The following is a 26,045-nucleotide window of genomic DNA, read 5'->3' as shown; positions in this document are numbered from 1 at the left end:
TTAAATTTTATGAATCTGATGTCGAATTTAAATTTTTGTTGTGATTAAGGATAGTTTTATCATTTCTTTTGAACAACAGAGGGACAATTTGGAGGTCAGAATGGCTTATGAGAATGGATGATGTGTTGCTGTTCGTTGAGAGTTTTTTCTGCGATCAAATTCCCTTTTTGCAATTGCCATTTGATAACCTCCGAGTTTAGCCTAATATATATATATATATATATATATATATATATATATATATATATATATATATATATATATATATATATATATATATATATATATTTATATTTATGTATATACATATATGTATACACACATATACTGTATATACATATATATATGTATACATATATGTATACACATGCATATATACTGTATATATATATATATATATATATATATATATATATATATATATATATTAGTTAGAGGCAGAAGGAAGCCCGTGGGGCACTCCAGTGCTTTATCACACGTCCAATCAGTACAGAGGTTTGACTGCAAGTGAAGTGCAGACACGCGGGAAACATTGGCGCCAATTACGCTCTCCTCCTGACAACAGACATCACATACAATTAACCATCCTACATCCCCCAACTAAGATTATGGCATGGCAGAATGGCATAATATTAAATGGAAATAATAAGCAAATATGTATTAAATACATATATATGGACAAAGAAAACTGTAAAAGGAAAATCCCAATAGGACAAAAGTAATGGTTAATACTGAGTTTCACAACATACAAGGACATGCATGAAATATGTTTGCACAACAGTATTTCTATCCAATTCGGCTTACTGAAAACAAAAGATAAAATGTGCATGAGGACAACGACAACTGTGCAAGGTGACACAAGCACAAGCATGGGTTAACGCTCAATATCACCCATGACATACTTGCCCATCCATGAGGGTTGCACTGTGCACCTTTTTGGACAAGGTGGAGCGGGTTCTGGGCGTGGGGGAATGGCCGAGGACGTTGGGGGCTGCCGTTTTAACACTTTCAGGTGCTTCCTGTTTCTAAGTGACACCCGACCGCTTCCATCCAGCCTAATGAGATACTGTTGGTGGCCCTTAGACTCCACTATCAACCCAGATTGGTCCCAGGTTTTGGCTACAGGATCCTGCACTCTTACCCTGCAGTCTACAACCAGGGGTAGAAGCTCCCTGGTATCAGTAAGTGGTGGGGTCTCCTCTTGAGACTCTGCCATTCGTAGTTCCCTCCGCTCAATTATCTCATCCCAGAGTCTCTCCACCTTGTAATGATGTCTGGGTGTTGGCACTCCACCTCTGAGCTGCCTGCTGATAGCGAGCTGTGCTGGGGACTTGTCAGTATTGAGGTACTGAAGAACTGCCAGGGATGCCTTGTTGCAATCGAGACTGCCTCCTTTGCCTATGTTAGACCTGATGATCCTCTTGGCAGTCTTGACTGCTGCTTCGGCCCTTCCGTTAGACTTGGGGTAATGGGCTGACGACAAGCGTACCGTAACCCCCCATTTTCTGGAGAATGATGTGGTCTCTTCGCTAATGAGGTTTGTGCCCCCATCTGTTGAGATTAGCTCTGGTGCTCCCCATGCTGTGAAGTATATCCTCAAAACTTATATAATTCTTGACAACGTTGTGCCATGTGGAAAGTGTGCCATTTGAGCCACCCGGTGAGCCTGTCTGTGTAGGCCATGTACTGTACATATGGCCCTCCAATTGTAGCATGTCCACCACTGTCGACTGGAATGGGTATTCTTGGGGTGGTGTGAGTACTAATGGTTCAGCAGGTTGTGATGGAGCATGTACATCACAAGAGGCACATCCATCCCTGTGGCTCTGCAGGTTGCCTTCTATCCATGGCCAGTAAACCGACTGTCCCTGATGGCCTGTAATGACTTGACGGCGAAGTTCCTCTGGGACGAGCAGACGTGGGCATCCTTGTTCGTAAGTGTAGACTATCAGGTCTTCTACCATAGATAACGTGTCCCTAACTGAGTAGAACTGATGTAGGCAGGCCACCTCCTGTGCCTTCTGCAGGCGCCAGTCATTTACTTCAACTTTACCTGCCAGCGGCTGGTACACAGGGTCTTTAGAGGCTGCTTCTTTGACCCTCTCCTCATCCAGTATGAGGCATTCTTGCTCAAGGGCAGTAGCCGAGAAAGCAGTGACAGGAGCAGTAGTCATATCCTCTTCAAGTTCCAGAACCTTGTCATCTGGTTAGCAGGAGAGTGAGAGCGTGATAAAGTCAACAGCGCCGTTCTCTTTCACCAACCAAGTATCTTACCTGGAACCTGTGTATGGGTCTTCTCCATGAAATAAAGGGTCTTGGGTTTAGTATATTCTTCAACTCTCTATCGCCCAGAGCTTGACAGTGGGCCATGATTGAGTCCGCGATCAGTAAGTTGAGAGCAGCCCAGCAGGAGTAGCCTGGCCTTCTTGAGACACCATATGACCAGTTAATGCTTCTCCCTGAACAGCAGCATACCCAGCTTCAGCCTGCGCGACCAAGTGGCGACTCCCCACACTTAAGCGATGCACCACCACGCGCATAAAATGGGACATCAGCCAGGAAGCGCACAAGCTTTGTAGCCTACTGCTACAGGATGACAAACCCGATACATCCCTTCTCCAATCTGTTAGGGCCGCTGTGGGTCGGGATTTTGCGAAACACTTTGCAAAATATTCACTAATTGACTCTCATGTCCCAACGCATATACAAAAAACTCAGCCCAATGCATGGCCTGGTTTGAACAAGCAGAACCATAAGCCCCTACTGCATCCAGCCCCTTCTAGAACAAATTAACCCACATGCATCACTATACCTGCATCCCGGTATACGTTGCAACTCAGGTACAGTGATGCCTAATGTGTTGAACTGCATCCGTTGGTTGAAGCATATAGCCTAAGCCACTGTGTCATGGACCGTTTCCAAGTCTAAGGGAGAATGAGCATTCAAAGCACACTTCTCTGGTAGCGGTGGGGCTGGGGCCCTGGGACTGCTCTGTGACGCAAGTCACTCATGCCATTAGCCAGCCAGAAAAACGGTCATTAAGGGCTTGCAACGCATCTCGACCTTCGGCAACTACATGCTGAAGAGCTGGTGATCTTGGCGCCACTCCAACAGGGTACTGTGGGCACCCTGGAGGATCATCGTGCTCTCCTTGTCGTGAAGACGGTCTCCCTGGTGTAGACATCCTTATCCTTTTACATACCCAACTCACTGCGCCATGTCAGAGGCAGAAGGAAACCCATGGGACACCCCAGTTCTTTAGTACACATGCAGTCAGCACAGAGTTGCGACTGCAAGTGAAGTGCAGACACGCGGGAAACATTGGCGCCAATTACGCTCTCCTCCTGACAACAGACATCACATGCAATCAACCATCCTGCACACACACACACACACACACACACACACACACACACACACATACACACACACACACATATATATATATATATATACCTCTATATATATATACATATATATATACACCTTCCTCTCTCTTTTTCAGCGCATATCACAATTCTCCTCTCTGAAAAAAGTCCCCAATGGCCGAGTGTTACCTTATCACAAACAAACATCCATATTTTGAATAATTCTCTTGTTACTCACTTGAACTGGAATAAATAAAGTTGTCTTCAGTACCTTATAACACACACAGTCTCGATGGTAAATCCTCTCTATATTTGTATCTATGTAAATTCTACAATTAGAAGATTCCTGGTTCTCATTTCCGAGCGATCTTTCCACAAACATAGTTAAAGGCTCACTATATTGTTAAAGTTAGGTGCAGAGCTTCCATAACTTGCAAAGGATTTTCTTTTGCCTAGGTTTTAATATTGTTTCCCTTATATGACAATATTTCCACTGTTATTTACTGTATTTTCCACTTACAAGATTTTGATTTTCATGTCACCTATGTAGCTATTGTTTCTTTAGGACTTCATTAATTTGGGAGTTTGTTTTTATTCAAAGACCACTGTCCCTTCGAGAGATATACTTAAAATCATTTTTGTGAATTAAAATTATAGTGTTTCTATTCAAAGACCGCCGGCCCGGGGAGATGCTGAAAATAATTTTTGGGAACTAAAATTATAATGTTACTGCATTACTATGCCTAATTTTTCTAAATGAGAATTATAATATTACTAATCTATAAAATTTTATGCTGAAAGTTAATAGGTTACTAATTTAATTTGCTTTTTTGACCTTCTACAGTATAAAATTGTTCCTAGTTTTGGTTTTTCTTTTCTGGGGGCTGTTAGAAGGCAGGCAAGTGGAACTATATTCCCTTACCTTCTTTATGGTAATGACTCTTGCATAAGTGTTCAAATAAATTGATTTAATATTTAATTTAAACTAATATCCATAATTATTAATTATTATAAAAGTTTATAAATTATTATGTTGTGAAATGAACTTGCAAAAATGTCATAGTAAGGTGTAACGTCTGTATAAAACGAGAACCAATCGCTCTCATGCTTTGTTTAGTGTCGAACGCCAGAGACGTAAGAACCTCTCTGTTGTTTATATCTATCTATCGAGTGACAACAACAACTTTCCGAACGACTCAAGGGGCTGGAGCGGAAGAATCGAAAAAGAAAGCGTTTCGTTTTCAGTGAAAGTGAGAAACAACGGTGATGTTTGGGTTGCATTGATTTATTTATATGGGACTGTGGATTTCTTGCTTAATTAAGGCCATAAGTTGATTAACGGAGAGCCTGGTTTGAGTGACGGTGTTCAACTGCGACTAGCCTGCTCTCGGTATGGGCCTACGGTGCTCCGAAATTCCGGCCTATGGATGTCCAGCAATATGAGCACCGTTTTATCATATTCAAGGAAGGCAAGGTCGTAAGAACCCATTTGGCCCGTAATTAAGGCCATAAAGTGATTAACGGAAAGCCTCGTTTGAGTGGCGGTGTTCAACTTCGACCTTATCAGGTAGGCCTAGACCTAGTTGCCTATGCTGCTCTCCGGGACTCTGCCTGAGGTTGTCAGCTTAATGGAGTTCTGTATGAACTTAATTTAAAGAAGAAAAGGCTGTAGCAACCCATCTAGACTACAGTGTAAAGAAGAAAAGGCTGTTTAACCCATCTAGACTACAGAGCCTTGGTTTCACCAATTTTGGCCAAGCCTCCAGAAGTAGGGTAGACGGTAAGATTTGCAACATCCCAGTTATATGTTTTTTGGGGTAGAATGCAGATTAGGGGGTCACAAATTACTTGGGGGTGTAGGTCCAGGAAGGGTGTAGAGTTGCCTCCGGGTTAGGACACTGCGTCTGAGGTTTGGTTAGGTAAAGGTAAGTCTGGTTAGGTTATAAGCCTATTCCCTCTGAAATGCTTGAGGCTACTACAAAAATGCCTACTAGGCCTACAGTAGGGTAAATGTAAAACTACAGTTTAACTCCACATTACCTTGGAAATTGATTTTTCCCATACTCTTAGTGTTGCTGATGAAGGAGGTGTTGTTGTTTTTTGCTGGTCAGTTATTATTAACCTCATATCTACCCAACATGATTGGGGACCCTTTAGGAAAGTGGAGTTTTGGGTGGGGGAAATCTTTGGGAGAAAGACCAGACTGCCATGTTGTTGTTATGGAATGGTTCCGTGCATATGCAAGTCATTAGGGAGATATGTTCAAGAAGGGATTGGCTAAGGAATCCTAATATAAAAGGAACTATACTAACCTAGAACACCCTAACCTAACCTAGTGGCAGTGACTTAGTCAGCCGTTGAAGGCTCCACTTTTTACCAAAAGCTCTCCAATAACACTGCGCATGTGCGATAGCATTCCAGGATGGCCATTATACAAAGACATATCAGTTCTGGTGTTAATTACAGTTTAATTACAGTCGACCGACAGAAAATAACGGTAAATTGCTAATAAGCAACCAAAATACAATAGGAAAAGTCAATTTCCAAGGTAATACCTGTTGAGGAGCAACCCCATAGTTCTACCAAACTTTACTTTAGTTGCGTGGCCAGATTCCCGCCAGTCGCCTGGCAATATAGGAAAGGTTATGTCTATTTATATATGAGGAACCTGTCCTGGTCGATGACTGGTGGGAATCAGACTGCGCAACTAAAGTAAAGTTTTACCTACAGTAGAGCTGGCCACCTACTCTGCATCTGCTCCGTTTTTTGAAAGAATACTATGGCTAGATCTAGTCCTATTTTTATTGGGCCATTTTATGCACTACAAAGTATCCAATATTTTTTGGTGGTTAAACCAATCTTGCAAATTCATTATCTTCCATCCTAAGGTTGTCACATTGGTATGCTCAGGATGCAAGGAATAACTGAGGAAAGGTTGCCCAATATATCCTCAAGAAACAGCAATACTCTGAGGTTAGCGTAAACAAACATCATTGAAGTATGATTAATACGTGCTATGCTAAACTAGTCCTAGTAGCCTAGATAACCTATATGCAGTATTGCCAAATCCATGAATAGGTTAGGCTTATGCTATGAGTGATTTTCATAACTTGCAATTATCCTAAGCTGTCTGTATTAGAATTAGGAGACATGAAGATATCATTTGTTAATGTAATATTTGGTTAAATAGTGTAGAAAACAGTGTAGGCTGTGTTGTGCAGTACAGGTGATGTAGTCTGAGAAATGTTCCGAGGTAGTGAATGTGAAATTTACCACCTTTTGTTCTTGTTTATGTGCGGAGCCCTTTGTTTAATACCAGCCCCTCAGAGATGAAAATAAAAATATAAACAAACGATTGCAAATTTCCAATTATCTCGGCACATTTCTTAAATTATCTCACGTATTGTATACCACCTTCTCTATACGGTATTCTTCAGTTAAGAATTACATTAATCGTTGGACAACTTTGTTTCATTCAAGAGGAAACTGAAGATTTACTTGTTCAGCATCTGCTACACTGCTAATGATAATATTAGTGAAAATTTTAAACTCTAGTGTGGTGTAGCATTCTGGGGAGCCCTGCAGAGCGTCCACATGGGGCGGAGTAGGGCCTTTGAATGTCCAACAGTAAACAGTAAACAATAGTAAATGATATCTTTGGGTGGCCATCTCCTGTACATTTACAGAATTAGGCTAGAGCTGTGGTAGGCTAAATGGCAAATGATGAGAAGAGCCCAAACCCTAATCCCAAATGCCCTCATTGGGTACTATACTACCCACTAACCAAAGCTAGACATGTAGTAAAACTGAACATTACTACTGCCCCCCCCCCCCCCTCTGGTTCAGTAACTACCAGTTTATGTGCAAAATGGCCTCCATGTTTATAGTCATCCCCTTGAGGATAAATGTAAAAACATAAAAAAAGACAGTATCATAAAAATAAAAAAAAGACACAAACATAAACAAAAGGCAATAAATATTCCAGTTGGCGACTGGTGGGAACCAGGCTGCAGTAGCCTAGAAGTCTTCAGTTTTATCAACATATTATCATATGCTGCATAAGGACTTTCAGAAAACAGTGGCTGCAATTTGAACGATGAGCCTATAGCCTACCTAAACAGATACATAGATTATGTCAGAAGAGCTAGTAGGCTAAGTTTAAATTCAGTCAATACTAGGCCTTGCTCCTAAGTTTTGAAATATATCTTGCATATTAGGCTATGTAAAAATGTAGGGTAGGCTAAAGGTGCCTAAACAAATACCTGATTACAAAGGGGAAATGGTTTTTACCTCAGTTAAGGGCTTAATCCATTCCAGAAGGCTGTCCTTTAACTGAGTGAATTTTTCCAATAGGGTTAATGGGAATTGGATTAATCAAACCAGACCTCCCATAATACAACAGATAAAAGCCTTTTAACTTGAATTAAACAACCCTAACATGCAAAAATTATTTTAAAAAATCATAAAGTAGGTGAAATAAATGCAAATTTGATCTCACTTTACCAGCAAACTGGGAGAGCTGATGGTGTATGTGGTAGGTGGTGAGAAAGGTGCAGAGGAGGAGTGATTGTAGTCCTCTTATTTTGAAGAGGCTTCCCTTTCCATAAAAATGATTGGCAACTGTGCTTCTGGGGTTTCTCATTTCTGTCTCTTTCTACTCTCGCTTTTTGAGACTTACTTTTCTTTTCTCAACTAAAAATTTGTCCGATGATTTATTTTGACTGTTTTAAGGTGTTCGTAAAGCAAGAGAACATTGTCATTCAGCTGGTATATAACACAGTTTGTTACAGCGTTGTTATGGTGATATTTTTCATGGAATTTGTATTTTCCCCCAGTGTGAACACATATCTTTAATTAATGGACTAGAGACATTCTTCCTCTAAAGACAGTTCTTCAGCTGTTGTCTGTTGCTGCTCTTGCAGTTCTTCCATGTTGAGCTCTGCTTCATGCTCCTATCGCTAACTCTATGCCCTTCCCTTTGTTTCAGCTTGGAATAAAACACATGACGCGCTTAATCCCATGCATGTACTAGCCAGTTGTCTTTGTCTGTCTTGAAACCAAGCAAATGTCTGTCAGCTGAGGTATGAATGTTTAGTTTTTCAGATACTGTAGTTTCAATGAAATTTTTACGAATTTGATGTTCGTTTTTGGTAGAAATAGTTGGTTACCCCATTACACACCAACTTGATTCTAACACTAAAGGGGGATTTTGAAAGAGGGAATGCAAAAACAAGTGCATTCTGACCCATCTTCTAACCTAACAGAGGTGTATGTGCCTTACCTGACTTAGAGCACCTTAAATCACAGTTAAATACAGGAATGCATCCTAACGTGACCTAGGTCTTATTTGAACCAGCCACGGTCTTGTACTAGACCTAGGTCCCAAAGTCCTAATAAATGAACAGTACTAAAGTAGTGCCCTCTGAGTAACCTGTATTTACAGTATGCTGTACCTGATTAGGCTAGGACATTAGAACTTTGGATCCAAGGTCTGTAGTGGGAAATGGTATTCTGAAACCAGTGTTTTGATGACAAATGTAGCTTGTCTGATAGCTTTTTATGAGATTTTGGTGAATATGACATTCATTTCTGCAGCAGATACTAGCTAAACCAACTACAGTAGGCTAAACTCCCTGTATAACAATACTGTGATGGACTACACTGGGAAATATTGGTTTCTGTGGTGGGTGAAAACAAAAAACTAGATATGTATTGTGCTGGTATGCATCCTAATCAACCTTTCCCTAACCTAACGTAACCTGACCTGTAAGGCATTGACCTACCATCCTAGCACCTGGTGTGCTTTGCTCCCTCAACCTAACCTGACTTAAGTGGGTGTAAAACCTTGGAGAAGCAATATTTGCTGATAAACCTTGGTTGTATGTCGTCCTCATCATCACTACACCAGTCATGAGGCCAAGTAACCACCAATTACAAGCACTTATTTTGTCACGTACCAAAGGGAATGGGTGGTCCCTGGGCTGCCAACCTATGGTTACTATAAAACTATGGTTCCTCACTTGGTCCCAATTATTGCTAGACAGAGGGAGGTGGGTTAATTCAGCATTTCAAATGGAAATTTGAAATGTTTGGTTAACCTATTTTAATGTTAAATTCATCAAAATCATACTGAAAACTTATCAGAAAAACCATAATTGGCATTTGAAAATTCTTAGCTTTAAAGTAATCGCTGTTCTCAGAAATAGTAGTTCTCTCTTGCTGTGGTAGCTCAGTTTGCCTGGACTTCACAGTATGATAGTTCTAAGTTTAATCCTCATTTATGCTTCATAGGTTTCACAGACAATACGACCTTAGTCTACATGCCCTGTGTGGTGGGGATTGAGAGTTTGGTAGAGCCCAAAGGTCTACCTGCTTAGTCATCAGTAGCCACTGCCTTGTTTTCCTCAGTCCTGGTGTAGTTATAGAGGTGTTTTGGTTGCTGATAATCAGTGTATGTTAGTTCTCGAGAACATTGTATGCCAATGTAATATTCTTCCCCTTGAGCAACCTTTAAACAAAGTCTTCTTGGCCCTCTGGACACTTTACTAATTGCATATTCACCATATTAATTTTTTTATAATTTAGTCATAATTTGTATTATGGACTATCTTTCTTCTCCATTTTTCAGAAATAAACAAAGATGATGATCGTTGGCTTGGTGATGGCGAATGTTTGACATGCATTTTACAATCATTATTGGTTACCTTACGCAAGCTGCAACAGGATGATAGAAAATGTTCACACTGATAATCATAGGTTAGCCTGTTGCCAAAATGATCTGAAATGTATTTAGCTTATGTAGGATAGCTTAAGATTTGGTCCCACTGGTGCTTTTACTAGTGGCAAGCTTATGGTGAATGGTACAGAAGTACATCATTGCTTAGGAATAAACCCAACTTAGGTTTTGCTAGGTGGTGAGGCTAGTTTAAGCTTGGCGTAGACCTAGCAGCTTATTTATCTGCTAAGCCTTGTGGTAGCGTTGGCTACACTAAATTATATTCTCACCTTAGGCTAACCTAGTGTGAGGGATGTTTGTTTTTCAGAAGAAGCAAAGCTTATTAATGTTCTTTGACCTAGGACTGTCAAATATTTATCGAGACTAGTCTTGCGATTAGACCTATACAGTGCTGTACTTTGGCAGTGTTTCTGTTTGTAGGTGTAAATACTCTACAGTAGTCAGTGTAAGTGACAAATTAATTTCTTTCCAAGTACATTAAGTAAATGTTCATCTGATTATGTAACTATGTGTTAAGTGATTTTTAACATTGTTCATTTTACAAACCAATATTCACAGTTAGACATTGGCATAGTTTGCTCTTACTCCATAAGGCAGCTTTCACAGCAAAGTGACTATAGCATTCAGTACTGTATTATGTTCAGCAAGATAGGATGGGCATGACATGCAGCATCAGTAAGATAGGAGGGGCATGACATGCAGCATTTGCCCATGTCACTTCGATTTATGATTTGTGTGTGTGAGTGATTTGCAGCATTGATGTTGTACAGTATATTCAGTGAATGCTTTGTCCAGAGTGGAAGGAGAGTCTTTTCTAGTTTGTGCAGACCTTTATGTAATTGTGAACAATTAAGTCATGCGTATAACTGAGGTGACAAATGATAAAAATTAGATTAAATATATTTTTTAAATATATTTTCGTGAAAATACAAAACATAGACCCTATGCTGCCCTCCATGTCATCTGTTTCACGAGAGAGAGAGAGAGAGAGACCATATTTAGAGGGTTCACTGTTCTGTTATGCTGAAAAGGAAAGTAATATCAAAACATTATTATATTAAACATAATCAAAGCCTGCAAAGTATAATTCAGTAAAATAAATTTGACCAAATGATGTAATTGTCTTGGTTTGTTAAGTTTCTGTACTTTTAATTACTGTATAAGAATAAGTTATAAATAACATCAGGTAGCACTGTACTTTTGACTATTTTGGATCTATATACTGTATTTTTTAGTTAGAAATATCAAACACTCTTTCATCTTATTTTGATTTTTAAGTACAAACATAGTTATACTAGCATCAAAACTTTTCTTATGGAAGATTTAACACTTTAAGAAACACCTAGTAATTCTAAAATTGGAGTCCCAGTAGGCTATATCAGATTGAAAATTACTGAACTTTTCATGATAATTTCTGTCCCATCATGGATCCACATTTTTGTAAAAATTTAAAGAATTAAAACTTGAGGAAATACCTTGCTCATATCTTAATATACATAATAAGCAGCCTCCAAAGGAACAATCCAATAAAAAAGAAGAGTAGGCTATATTTCAATAACAGCAGTAAGATCAAGAGCAGCAACAACAAAAAGCCATTTACAGCTGCTACAGTATTAATTGTGAAGATCTAAATTAAGATGACACTTATAAAATTCATACATTATTATTCCTCTCTTCTGAAGTGTAACCTTGGGTGATTACAGTAACAACCAGAACAATAACAGTATACTGTATTTGTATCATCACTGGATGACAGCTTCTTGTGACTGATTAGGGAAATGTGCAATTTGCCACCTGCCTCTTGTCACTGATATGAAAGCTGTGTAACAATTTTAGGGACTCACAGAGGGAATTGAGGTTTTTATGGGGGATTCATGTATCAGTAGGGTTGTTAGCCATTTATATGAAGCAGTTTTATGAGTAAGATTAATTGTTGAATGTGCTAGCTTTGAAATCAACTAAAAAGATCACCACAATAGGCCATAATTCTTGAATTGCAATATTTCATAGATAACTTGTATAGTATTTGAATGTTACCTAACCTGAACCTGACATTACTTGGATTACACCATTAAAGGTTTAGTGTTAAACTTTTCAAGAAGAACGGGCCATCTTTTGTGTAGATGGTGATGTAGGGTGCATTTCTATCCTTGATGTTATTTCTTTGGTGTTAATACACTTCGTCATCATTCAGGACTTTTATCACCAGTTGCTATTCACATTATAGGCCAAGCTTACTTATACAGTAATTGTTTTTTATTTCATATGTATGATGTATTCACCTCTAATTTCTCCACGAAAATAAGATACCATGTACTGCATTTTGAGAGGACTACTTACAATTGTGCTATTGTGTTTCCTTGAAAGACATGACTTTTGTAAAGTTATTTCTTTGTCATCTTCAGACAGTAAGAGATTAATTGCAGTTTGTGCTCTACAACATTGTGTTTTATGCTCTCAGCTTTGCCAGGTAGCTTAACAAGGAAACTTATGCCCTTTTCAAGTTCTTTAGACACCGGAAAATTTTTACCAGGTCAGATGTTTGCTTCGTGACTAGGAACATTTATTTAATAGTCCCTATGGACACTGTTATCACTGAGTTGAGACAAGTCATCCATGTTCCATGCTATCAAGTTTAGGATTGGGAATAAATGTTTCACAGGAAGGTTCATGTTTATGCTATCAAACATCATACTACATTTTTTAAACATTTTTATACCATATTTATTATTTGTTTAGGTGGAACTGGGTACAGTAGTATTAGGAGGTGCATTTCAATTTCAGTTACATCTGTCGTAGCCTGATGGGTTTCTTGTCCAGTGCAATTTTAATGGTAGCTAGACACCGTGCATAATTTCACATACTTTAGTTCCATTTAATTTTGTGCTTCTTAGAATTATATGGAATAAATGAAATCTGGAGTGAAGTTTTGTGTACTTCAGTATCCTGAAGATTTATTCATGTGTAGTTTTGTATAAAGTAGGTGTGTATGACTACAATTTACCTTTTTGCGTTGGGAGGCTGTTGTTGTCCTTGTACAGTGCATTTATTTTATGAAATTTCATTATGAATACTAGCTAGTTGATTGGCATAGTTGTAGCTGCAGGAAGATATACAATGAAAGCATGAACAGTGCAAAATAAATTTTAATTTGTCCAAGTATTGCTCAATGCTTGTTAAAGGCTTTTGCAATGAAGGATAAATGCTCTTACTTTTTGACATAGAAAAGTTTAACTCTCAGCAGTATATTATTCAATAATGTGCCACTTGACAAATGCAAAAATCTGGTTTTATCTCATCTTGAACTTAGTTTATCATACATTTTGAAAATGGATTTGTTTTTCATTGGCATGGAAGCAATTTAATATTAGCACAATTATTCAAATAAGAGTTTTATAAATGGCTCTGTTAGTGATATTTAAAACTGAGATAAATTTAATTATTATTCATGTAGCAGGCAAGTAAAATAGGGATTGAGTTCAAAGTAGAAGCCTTTGTATAACTGTTGGTATTTGTGGATGCAGTGTCTTATGCGGCTTAAGTAACTGCTCTCTATTTGTCATTTGTCCAGCTGTGTATGAAGGGAGATGATCTGTTTGTTGTTGCTTTCTGTCTGTCAGTGTTCATCTTCCCTTTTTTTTTTTAAAGAAGTGAAATGGAACACAAAAGACTGCACTTTTCATCAGTACCCTTGCCAGGAGCAAATTGTTGGAGTCATCCATTTCTGCAAGAACCATAATGGCATCATCTTCAATGTTCCACCAGATGGAAAGCTGTTAGAAAGAAGTTGATTGGTGTTGTTAAAGGACATATATATTGATTTAAAATTTTCAGAATGCTTGTTCAGTCTAATGTCTAACCTAAAACTAATTGGTAAGACTTATTGGGGTCACCTAGAATTCATACCCCTTCTTCAAGATCCTTTGATTTGATAGAGGCATGCACTTGCTTTAGTTTTGAAGTTAGGTGGAATGGTAATCTTGTCGTAAACTTCCTCTGGTCATGGGTGCTGTTAATACTCATCAGTGGAGGGTGCTGTAGCCCATTAAAGAGGAACTCTTGCAGGAGGTGGGTAGTACCAGTTACAGTCACAGAACTATAGCAGGCTGCAGGATTTACAATACACTCGTTGGTAAGCTTGATGTGTCACTCCTTGTCATTTAGAGCATACCTCCAGTATTCTATGTTCTTTTGCATAGAAAGGCATTTTAATTATAAGAAGAAATTTAGCGCAACATTTGTATCAAGTTTCTTGCATCAAATAATCCTATTCGGTGATTTTAGCAATTTAGATGAATGTTAGTAGCTGGGGCTAGAGCACACTTGTAAATTTCTTGAAAAGGAAGCTGGTTGCTTTTCTTGAGTCCTTTGGTTTGAAAAGCTTTGCTAGTCGTTTGGAACTGTATTTTTTCTCTTTAGATTGAAGTGGTTAGTGTTCAACTATATTTATTGTCTTGTGAACTTTATGATGTAGGTGTGACAGTATGGGAGTGATGTCCCAGTCTCATGTAGACACAAGGAGATTGCTCAGTATGGGGATGGTGCTGTCTTTGTATCATCACTTGATACACTTTAGGCAGTAAAGGGTGTTTTTCTTGTCCTTTGACCCCCTAGCTGCAACAACCATTTAGCCTTTTACTTTATCTCCATTCCTGCTACATTTCTCTTATCTCGCTCTTTTACCTCTATTTCTTAGTACCACTGTGGGGTTTTTCCTCACAGTCTTCCATTTAGATCCACTTTATCTCATTTATTTCTGGATTTTTTTTTATTTTGCAATCCAGCCACTCCAGTTCCCTTTGTTTGTCTTATTGTGCTGAATGACTAAAGTTGCTCCAGTGCTTGACTTTGTAACCTTACTTTCACGATTCATTCATACACGGTGAGATTGGGTACCAGCTGCTGTTGTATCCAAAGTTACTTCCAATTCATTGTCTAGAACTTTTAGTTATTGAAGCATTGTGAGAAAGTTTTTTAGCAAATGCTGCGTGAGGAAGAGCGGATTTTTTCATTGTTTGGTAGAAAAATAATTTTGTTTGGAAAACAATTAACTTTCATTTGGTATATGTTCAAGTAATTCTCCATTTTCTGCTGGTGTTCGTTTATTAAAAGACAATTCTTTTTATTTATGGAGAACGGATTGAAGTATTTTTTCATGATTAAAGGCACTCTTGGAAATATTTCTTCTCAAGAGCTTATGTTAAGTCCAGAACTTTGTTTGTCCATTCTTATCGTCTTTGATCTATTTTATATATATACTGGGGAAGGGTAATGGATGGGCAAGCTACATGATAAAAGAGAGGAACTGGAGAGTTAGAAAGCACTTCGTCAGGGATGTTCCAGAATTTTCAGAATGAATAAGGCATTTATTTTGATGTGAAAGAATTTGGTTTTGTCCATTTCTTTCCGGTAAGATACCATACTCTTACGTTAGATTTTTCCTTTGAGGATCTTGTATCAGTACCTCTCTAACTTAAATTGCAGTAGCTGACTTCCTGTCAGTTAAGGTATGTAAACTGCCAGTTTGTTTGTTCAGGAGGTTTTGTATTGAAAGTATAAGAAGTGGCGTTTTAAGGTATTTGAATTGAATTTAAGTTTTGTTTTATTCTGAAATCTGTTGTTGTAACGTATTTAAAAACTTAGCGAATTTTAGCGTATTTTAGGAAGTTTGTCTAAAGATGCTACTCGTAGATTATATTGTTGAAGGGCCTAGGGTACATGCGTCAAGCAGCATCAAAATTGTGTGAGTGTGATTGCAATTTAATTGAAAATGACAAAATTGAGGTCGCTCTAGTCAGGAAATTTTGGTTAATTTTCATCTGATGCATCTCTCTCTCTCTCTCTCTCTCTCTCTCTCTCTCTCTCTCTCTCTCTCTCTCTCTCTCTCTCTCTCTCTCTCTAAGATTCCAAGGAAATTTTTCACCTCGGTGCAATTGGCGGTGGTTTGAATTCATTAGGACTTGTGTGTGCTCGTTAAGAATATTTTCGACATCCGCGTGGCAGTTATACAAATTGCAGCCATTAAACCCATTGCATCATTTCCTCCCAAGCGACTGCATCCTTGTTACATGCTCATTGTAATTTAATTTTTTTTTTTATAATTTCTTTAACACCCTGTTTTATTCTCCTGGGCTGATAATGCAATGTAATACAAGGACGTGTCCTGAGTATGTCCTTATGACCTTTATTTGAAAATTATACAATAATATTTTTATTTATAGTTCATATGAAAATGATAAAATTTCGTTTTTCGTAAATTTTCCGTTAACAAGAAACGTCAAGATTATGTTGCCTAGAAGTGGCATCCTCAGCTGTTGATTTTAACATTATGTTGCGTATATTAATATATGTTATTTTTGGTATGTATTCATTGTAATTCCCTTCTTCACTACTTTGCGTTGTTTTTCACACGTTCATTCTATGTTGTGGAAGCTCATTTGCCATTCCTATAAATATAGTTGCGATTACTCGTAGTGATTGTATAATTAAAGATTCCGATTTGGGAACTGATTTAATAGAATTTTGAAATAGTTCGTTATCGAAGATATATAATGCAAAGTATTTTCGTTACTGAAGTCATATAAAGTTGCTGGCTCATTGGAAACGATTTTAAAATCCTTTCAAGGGCAAATCTTTGAAATTTTGTGATTTCGTTTGTAGGTTGCCTAATTGATTAAATGCTACTGTATTATTATCATCGGTTGTGTTGGGTGGCAGATGTTACATTACATATTTATACAATCAGGCTAAAGTACTCCAAATGGCTGGGAACTATCTTTTTCTTTATGGTTTTTCCTTCTTGTAAATTCCTGTTTTTTTTTTTTTTTTTTTTTTGCAAAGCTTCTGTTAGAACAGATGCATTAACATCTTCATTGATAATACTATCTCTCTCTCTCTCTCTCTCTCTCTCTCTCTCTCTCTCTCTCTCTCTCTCTCTCTCTCAACAGAAGCATTAACATCCTCATTGATAATGCTCTCTCTCTCTCTCTCTCTCTCTCTCTCTCTCTTTCAACAGAAGCATTAACATCCCTCATTGATAATACTCTCTCTCTCTAGGATGGATAGCTTAGAGATCTCCTGCCTTGTTGGTAGGAAGATGTAAGGTGTACTATTCTTTAGGTCTTGGTTGGTGGCTGTTGACACTTGTGCTAAAATTAAGAGGTTTTTGAAAACTCCTTTATTTACTGTCGTCTACGAGGGGGAAAGGAAATGGTTCTTAAATTGCTCTTTAGTTTGTCAAAAGGGGGTTTTTCTTTTTGTTTCAAACCGCTTTATTTTTCAAGCTTTAGTTTTTGTTGTTTTTATTTAGAAAGAAATATGCCTCCCACTGAAAGGGATGACTTCAAAGCCAAACAACACGATCTCTGCCGTGTTTACTCGCCAACCGCTGACTCGACAATGAAACCCTTATTGCCCTTCCCGTGAAAAAAGTTAAATAAAGAAGACCCACAGGCGTATGTCCAGTATTGTCTACTTTTTAGTTTTCAGTAAAAGAAAACTATTGAGATGGCTTTGTCTGTTCGTCCGCACCTTTTCTATCCGCACTTTTACTGTCCGCCCTCAGATCTTAAAAACTACTGAGGCTAGAGGGCTGCAAATTGGTATGTTCATCATCCACCCTCCGATCATCTGACATACCAAATTGTAGCCCTCTAGCCTCAGTAGTTTTTATTTTATTTAAGGTTAAAGTTAGCCATGACCGTGCGTCTGGCAACGCTATAGGACAGGCCACCACCGGACCGTGGATGAAAGTTTCATGGAACGCGGCTCAATCCAGCATTATACCGAGACCATCGATCGGTGGCCTTGAGTATACGTTGTACAGAAAACTCGATTGCGCCGAAGAAACTTGGGCGCATGTTTTATTTGTTACACTTGCAAAGGGCTTATCGTCAGTATCATATCGAGGCTGCTTACTTATATTCCGCACTTCTCAAATTTGTTTAGACATTACTCTCTTGGGGAGTGCCATGGTTTTTAAAAGTTTATTATTATTATTATTATTATTATTATTATTATTATTATTGTTGTTGTTTAACCTGCTTCTTTTGCCTTATTCATTTCTTTCGTAATATTCATGACATATAATCGTACAGTTATCTCTCTCTCTCTCTCTCTCTCTCTCATCATGCTACGTACTCAGTGAGAGTTTAATTTCATTTTCTTTCATTGTTTTGCCCAACGTTACACCCTTGGTGTTGTCTCGCTTCTTCATATCCCCTTTACGTCTTTGTTCTTGGATTTGAAGCAGTCAGACTCAAAGGCGCTGTTTCCATTGTGGTGGTTTACTTTTATCTTGTTCGGAAAAGTCTTACTTTTCATTTTTATTTTCTTTTTCGAAGCGGTCGTTTTGATTTATATTTTATGGTCATAATTTCTTGTTAACCGAAGAATACCGGTAGTTATACTGAGAACGGAATCGTTTGTCATTTGTTAAATATTAACGTTCGTATGTTTGTTTTATTCGGAAACGATATGGGTATTAGTTAATTGTTTCTGCATAAAATCACATTGTTGTTTGGAGAACGAAAGTTTAAGTCCGTTATTGCAATCGTCTCAGATGTGCAAGTTTCTAGGAATTAATTTGCCATCATTCTTTTGCGATATGCATCGGTAGAGTGGGGGATGCTTTAATGGAGAATATCTATTTTGAATATAACCGGAAAAATTAAAATCCTACTCGGCGAGACGAGGAGGATGCAATAACTCGAAAGCCTGCACATCAGTATGGTAATGGTCGTGTCTAGGATGCTGGTCACATCCAGACAAAAGAATATGCAGACAGTTGTAGAGAAAAAAAAAAATCTGTAGTCTTTCCCCGATGTGTCGTCATTTCTGTAGATAAGGGAGTCCAAGAACAGCGCTTAGCTGTATGGCAGCGATAGCTGAATTATTTCTAAGCGCTGCGAAACAAAGATTAGCTTGGTGTCAAAAGTATAGTCAGAGATTGTCTAGTTCTCAGAATTATTGACGTACGTTGTTGCCAAATCATAACGATACTTAGGTTGGCTAATCGTCAAGTCTTACCACATCAAATATACGAGTATTACTACTCCTCCCAGGGTGTCTATTAAGGTATAACAGCTACTTCAGTTCACCTTACAGTTGAGAAAATATATGTGTATCAGTTGGTTTTAGAATTTGCTAAATTTATTTTTACTATTATTATTAATTCCTTTTTTATTTGACCTGTGTTATTACTTTTAGACTGACATTTCTTTCCTTTCCTTTTGAGAACATTTAACAGCCAGTATTGAAGGGATATGTTTTATTCAGCAGAACTCCTTGGAATTCAGTGGCCCGAAACCTCTCAATATTAATGGGGTTAAGATCTCATTCACGATTCAGCACTCTGCGACACTCACAAGTTTTATTCTTATTGGGGCCTCCTTGAAAAGAGGCCCGCTCTGCCACACTCGCACACTGACAGATAGATACCCAGACACTGACACACACGCACATACACATAGCCTACACATGGCAGTGTGCCACGTATTTATACTATATGAATATAATTTTTACATACACTAATTTCTCGTCTATCTCCAACGATTAATTTCAATCTCCAACGATTAATTTCATTCATGCTTTCTTGCATGCTCGTGTGTGGCCTCCTCCTGGCCGTAGCCCAGGGAGTTGACGTGTTGATTATGAGGTGCTGACTATAACTAAGCGATGTGGCGCATTTCCCCTCACCTTCCACTTGATGCTTATGAAGTGGCAGTCTGTCTCGCCTGAGAGTATTGTCCCGGTGGATGGGCTCTCTCGTTTTGAGTTTTCAGTTCCAAGACACAAGTCGAAAGTGTGTATTTTGGGGTTTTTGTTTTCTCGTGTAATATTACGGATTAACATTGGGGTTGATGTCGATATCGTCATTATTTTTTTTTTTTTTTGGCTTTGGCAAATATGTTTATTTAAATTATTATATTTATTGATTTTATATATATATATATATATATATATATATATATATATATATATATATATATATATATATATATGTAATCAATAAATATAATAATGTAAATATATAATGTAAATACGTACACACACATATATATATACATATTTGTGTATGTGTTAATGTGTGTGTATACACTTACGGTTTATATGTAAAATTTTTGCAAATTGTATTTGTAAACCTCGAAGATTTTTTCAAGGTTGTATTGGCAAGAAATTGGAGACATCTGGAAGAGAGACAAAAGTTTGGAGAATTTATGAATTTATATTGACAAGAGACCGGATAAAGTGGAAAATCTGTGATTCTTTATGACGTGTTGTAACACAGCTCTTTTTATTATCATGCTCTTGACAGTTTTAATTGAAGCAGTGTATTAAGCGGGAATAGCTTAAATATATACCTATAGAAGATGAGATGGGCACACATATATAAATTTTTTTCATCCACAAGGGGTTTCCTTTCAGAGGTGTTGGCTCCTGAGTTGGTTAGTCAACAAGCCTAGTCCCTTGCCCTTCTCCAACTAGGTTGCGATCCACCACTCTCGAGTAACTGTTAGCCACATAATTTACTGCATAGGTCAACTTGGCCACGATGAGAATGGATAGAAGCGTCAGGCGGGGTCAAGAAGGAAGGGACGGGGGCTAACAACCTCATCCCTAAAGACTTGATGAGAACCGGAAAGCTCCACTCTTCTGATGTCCTTTCTTCCGAAGGGGAAAAATGCTTATGATGAAAAGCATATAAGTGAATAACACAGCGGGGAGTAATTAGCGAGGCTGACGGATGAAGGAAGTGCTTAAATAAAAGCAGCAGGTTTTTGACAGGTATGAAAATCTCAGGGAGATTAAATGGTGGAATATCTTATAGAATCAGTGGTGTATCAAAGTTCAAGAATATCAGCTCCTTGGTCATTTCGGTATGAAACCATGAGAAGGATACCTGATGATGTTCCTGGTCCTTGAGGCCGTAAAGTCTAGGAGTTTTCGTTTCAACAATTGAACCTAGAGGGTTTCGTCCGGTCATGATGTTCTGTAGTGAAATTCTCGACTTAAAGTTGCAGAAGGTTTTAAATCAGTCAAAGGTCATCGTGAGCTTTATAGGAACAGTAGTAAACGTTTAGCTCTGTTGCTATGTTTTTATTATGTTTACCACTTATAAAGTTATGTTTTATTATTATTAAAATTATACTTCTTCCACTGGGTAATTTGACCTTCAGTTATTTTAACAGTTCTTACAGCCTTGAAATGAGCAAAACAACAGGAGAATGGATGTTTTACGAAAGATCCTGAACACCACTTATTTCATTGCAGTAATTTCCCCGTTAGGCAAGAAGAATAAATAACATTCTAGTCCACCAAAAACCACTGAATGAATTGCATTAGAACATCTACACAAGGAGGTTTCTGTCTGTCGAGTGGTTTGATTGTGCTGAACGTTATAATGAGGCAAATAGCAGTTATACTGCAGAAACTTGAGTGGATTTTACTGAAACTTAGTTTCTGTGAAATAGGCTATGTGTGAGACGATGATAATTGCTTCAGCTATAACATATTCCAGAAGTTTTTATTACGTCCATACAAATAACGGCAATGTAAGAGAGCCGAATCGGTGAGTCCTGGCCCGAGGAACTTTGCGTACCGTTCTTAAGTTCAGACCAAGGAACCTGCATTCTTCTTAATTGTATAGGGGCCAGTGATGAGAAGACGGACCCTGACTGGACCACGGCAAGTCCGCACGTAAATTCTATTTTTCGGACTGTCTGTGTCACATAAAAAGAAATAAATGGACACAGCGTTATTCGTAGTGCATCGTTGTCATTTTATTATTGTTAAGCAAACAAGTTTTGATCTGTATGCATAGGAATTTATGTGTAGGTTTATATTTTTCTTAGTAAATCTAGAAATAGTTGTTTGACGTATATACAGTATATATATATAATATATATATATATATATATATATATATATATATGTGTATGTGTGTGTTAACCCAGTATGTGCATGGTATAAAATGTAAACAGCGATTACTCTGTAAATAGTTTTGTTTGTGTTTTTGTATTTAAAAACCGCTCCCACTTTTGTTGACTTGTTCCCCATGGGGCTCTGTTCATTACAAACCTCGCATTTTTCTCTTGGATTCATTGTTTTTGTCTTTTCATTCATTTCATTTAGACTCACACCTGTGATAGGCGTCGAACTTCCTGAACCCTCGTTTGCTTCAGTTTTCATCTCTTTAGGCGATTCCTGTGAGACTACGTGTGTGACTCAGTGGCGTAATGATAAGAGATTAACCTTATCTTTCATACCTTAACCGTAAAGTCTGTTTTGTATCTTATGAAGCTTAGTGGATCTGCTTTCGCGTTCATATCAGTTTCCTCTGAACATCTCGTGATACAAAGATCGTAAGATATCTTAATCATTTTTGCTTGTAGATGCTATAGGAGATGATAACTTCAACTGTATACTGGGAAGAAAAGGGCTTGAGCGTATACGTGTAGATTAGATAATACGCTTGTTCAATCTCATATATATTTGCGCGTGCGCTGTAGCTTAAGAAAATTTTACAATTCTCCTAAATCATATATTTTATCTTTGTTTATTAATTTTATATGTGGGCCCTTTTACGTCCCTTGGTTATGGTTTTATCCCTGACACGGACGTTATGTATATGGCTCGGCTTATTTTTTTGTTTCTTTATTCGTTAGCAGGACTGCTCAAAGCGGGGTATGGGAGAATTTGTACAAAAAGTTTAGTAAGAGGTGAGCCTCGTCGTTGGCAACAAGTGATTAGATTTTGGGAGAGATAAGAATGAAACGTTTGTGTGGGGGCTGGGGGGGATGGACCTTTTTTGGTTGGATTGCTTTCAAGTGTTTCAAGTGTTACCGGCTTGAGAAAGCATGCCCGTAAATTTCAGCAACCAAATTTTGGAATTGCTAACTGGTACCAAGTGGTTAGATTTTGGGAGAGGTAGGAATTTAATTTTTTAGGGGGGTGTACCTCATAGCCGATGGATTTCTTGCACTTGGCGGAGGTTTGCTGTCTGAATGTTCAAAGTTTATGGGGTCTGTAGAATGATTTGATTTATGATAGTTCCATATGAAAGTTTGGGTACGTTGAATAATCATAGTAGTAATGAGTATTTGTATTTTGTAAAGATACAGATGAGTAGAATAGCAAATAAGGAAATTCCATTGAAATTCCCTTACTCGTCTATTTTTTACAAGGTGCCCGGAACCCGGTACTCTTACGGGTAAGTTGATAAACAGCCCACACCTTGTAGCGGTATCCTTTCTTTTTCTTATTTGTATTCCCACTTCGCTTCATTTATTTGCTTTTACTCTTAATATTTTTTTTTAGTATTTCTCTTTCGCTATCATCCAGTAATACCGATTATCTCTCCCTCTTTCTCTCTCTCTCTCTCATTAACCGAAGCACCTCAGATTTATCGGAGATGTCAACGTCTCCGTCATCGCAAAGTGCCAGATTAGAGGCCAGAATCATCTTTATTATTACCACACGAGAATTTACATCATAATACCTACGCTTAATTGACAATTAGTAAGAAGTGTCGGGGGAGCGATGACTAAAGTAAAGGACAGGGCTGAAAATGAGCAGATGTATGAGGATTTAGCACGAGCCGGTTAATTTTAAACCGGCGAATGAGTGCCAGCTAGCCGTGTCACTGATTTCATTCAGCGGTGCCGTGGCCCCTCCCAAATCGTGTCTTTCGGAAGATCTGTTTTCCTGTCTTGCCTTCTCTCTTTTTTTTTTTTTTTTTTTTTACTTTATTTTAAAACATTTGGCTTAATTTTTAAGAAGAAAATCAGTGAACGATTTCACATGACAGGTCAGCACTGTTATGAAGGATCTACAAAATATTTCCCCCGTGTTTGGTTAGGTGCGGTAGGTTAGGTGATGGGATTCAAATTTTAATTGTTTTTAGTAGAACTAGGGATTTTTATACATGTATTTTAATTTCTTATCACTTTTCTGTAGGCTGGATTGTAGTAGTATGGATTATGAATAATTTTTGTTTTCATGTAATATTATAATTATATATATATATATATATATATATATATATATATATATATATATATATATATATATATATATATATATATATATATATATATATATATATATATATATATATATATATATACACACACTGTATGTGCGAGAGTGAGAGAGAGAGAGAGAGAGAGAGAGAGAGAGAGAGAGTCAATCATACACCTACGGCTATGAAGACGTTGTCTGTTAAAACGCCAGTCTGTCTGTTATATCAGTCGGTCAGTCAGGCAACCATTCTTCTCTGTATTGCCTTTTGCCCTCATGTGAGAGATTATATGTAGGTTACTCGTGGAAAGATGCTTCTTGATGGGATTTTTAATTTTTTTGTTCACTAAAGAAAACGGAAATAACTAATTTTGGGAATATATTGCTGTTCAGATAAAATTTTGATTTTAAAATTTTGATACCAAATTATATAAATTATATATATGTATACATATAGCCTATATATGTGTGTGTGCATGTTTGTGATATGTATTAAAGTTGTCTTTCTTTTGCAGGTATGTAAATGATGCTGAGCTGGTTTGAAACCTTGTAATTTTAAGTGCCCACTCGACATCAGTGAAAAATAAGATATTTGTGGTTCAGCCTTCCCCTCTCCAAAGAATTTCCGCTCGGTATGTATACGATTCTTGGAAATGCTCCTTATGTGTAAGGAAATATTATTAGAAAATTAACCTTATGTTATGCAGCCGTAAACTGGTATTGTCAGTGACACTCTTTGCTGTTATTGATCGTTTTTATAATATTGGGTGTCAGAGTTCACCTTCAGCTTGCGAATATGTTTGTTTTACAAGTTTACTGCATTGAATAAAATGCTTGTCTTTTATTCATATGATAAACAATTTGGTCAGAACTTTCAAAGTAAGTGGTCAGCTTTCCTATCAAAACATCACTATAAGATATAAGATCTTAACGCAGTTCTATTTTCTTACAAATTTCTTTACTTTTTAATTAGTGAAAAGAGTCACGCATATTAATGCGTGTTCTATTCGTTACGATTGTCAAAGTTTTTGAGGACTATAACCATATAGTGATTGATAGGTTATGGTTAGAGAGAATTTCTGTTTCAGAAATTTACATCTACCTGTAGACCTTTGATGAATGCAAAATACTGTATGGATGAAGTAGAAGGTTAATATGATTGATGTATATTTATGGAAATTTGTAGTGAAGTTGGTTTGGGTAATTCTTCTTTATCTGAAGAAAATTGTTTCCTATTTAATAATTATTAACATTAATATACGTCTATTGCTCGTAATAACCTTATCCAGGGCTACAGTTGTTGCTACAACAGGAAAGAATATTCGAGACTTTTACTTAAAAGTGTGAGGGATAATGAATCTAGAATCTTGGTTAAATTGATTATATCTTACAGTAAATTATGAAAGTGTTAGTCGAGGTAGCCGGCCGGAGTGTGTAATCTTAAATGATTAAGAAAAGTTTATTATTACTCGTTTGGTGTAAGTTACTCATAAGAACATTGCTTGAATTTCTTTAACAGAAATAAATGTTAGCATTAATTTCTGGGCAGCTCCACTAGTTCTCAAAAATGTTCGACTTATTTGTCCTTGTCATTTTCTCATGTTCTCAATTTCATTGTAATGTTTGAGAATATGGAACTTGGCTCTTGTAGAAATGTCAGTATTTTTTTTACCTAAAATAACAATGAGAATCTTTAGATGCTGCATGTAGTTCTCAGGACAGCTTCAGAATTTTGTGGAGCTTATCTGCCCAGGCATGCAGCATTGTTATCGTATGAAGGGTCTGCTCTTGCATCATTTCTAAAACTTCCAGTTTGGATAAATTTCCACCTTGTGTTGAGGTTGCTGTCTTCTGCTTGTTCTGTTGGCACTTTAGGCCTTTTTAATACTTATTGATGAAAGTTGCGAACTCAAGGGTTAACC

At 37.5% G+C, this 26,045-nt stretch overlaps 1 protein-coding gene across 3 annotated transcripts in view; it reads left to right on the top strand.

Moving 5' to 3' along the window:
- The first annotated feature begins 4,455 nt into the window (after window positions 1–4,455).
- LOC136834324 (adenomatous polyposis coli protein-like) overlaps window positions 4,456–26,045 on the top strand; it is a 631,708-nt gene continuing 610,118 nt past the window's right edge. Inside the window, exons 1-2 of one of the 3 annotated variants that reach the window (XM_067096812.1) lie at window positions 4,569–5,148; window positions 24,639–24,755. The gene's annotated coding sequence lies outside the window, so the exon portion shown is untranslated. Of the gene's footprint in view, window positions 5,149–24,638; window positions 24,756–26,045 lie in introns of all 3 variants that reach the window. The other 2 variants (XM_067096814.1, XM_067096811.1) reach the window with 2 other exon arrangements.

Source organism: Macrobrachium rosenbergii, chromosome 53 (genome assembly GCF_040412425.1).
Source record: "Macrobrachium rosenbergii isolate ZJJX-2024 chromosome 53, ASM4041242v1, whole genome shotgun sequence".
Lineage (NCBI taxonomy): Eukaryota > Metazoa > Arthropoda > Malacostraca > Decapoda > Palaemonidae > Macrobrachium > Macrobrachium rosenbergii.
This window is presented reverse-complemented; position numbering and strand designations above follow the sequence as displayed.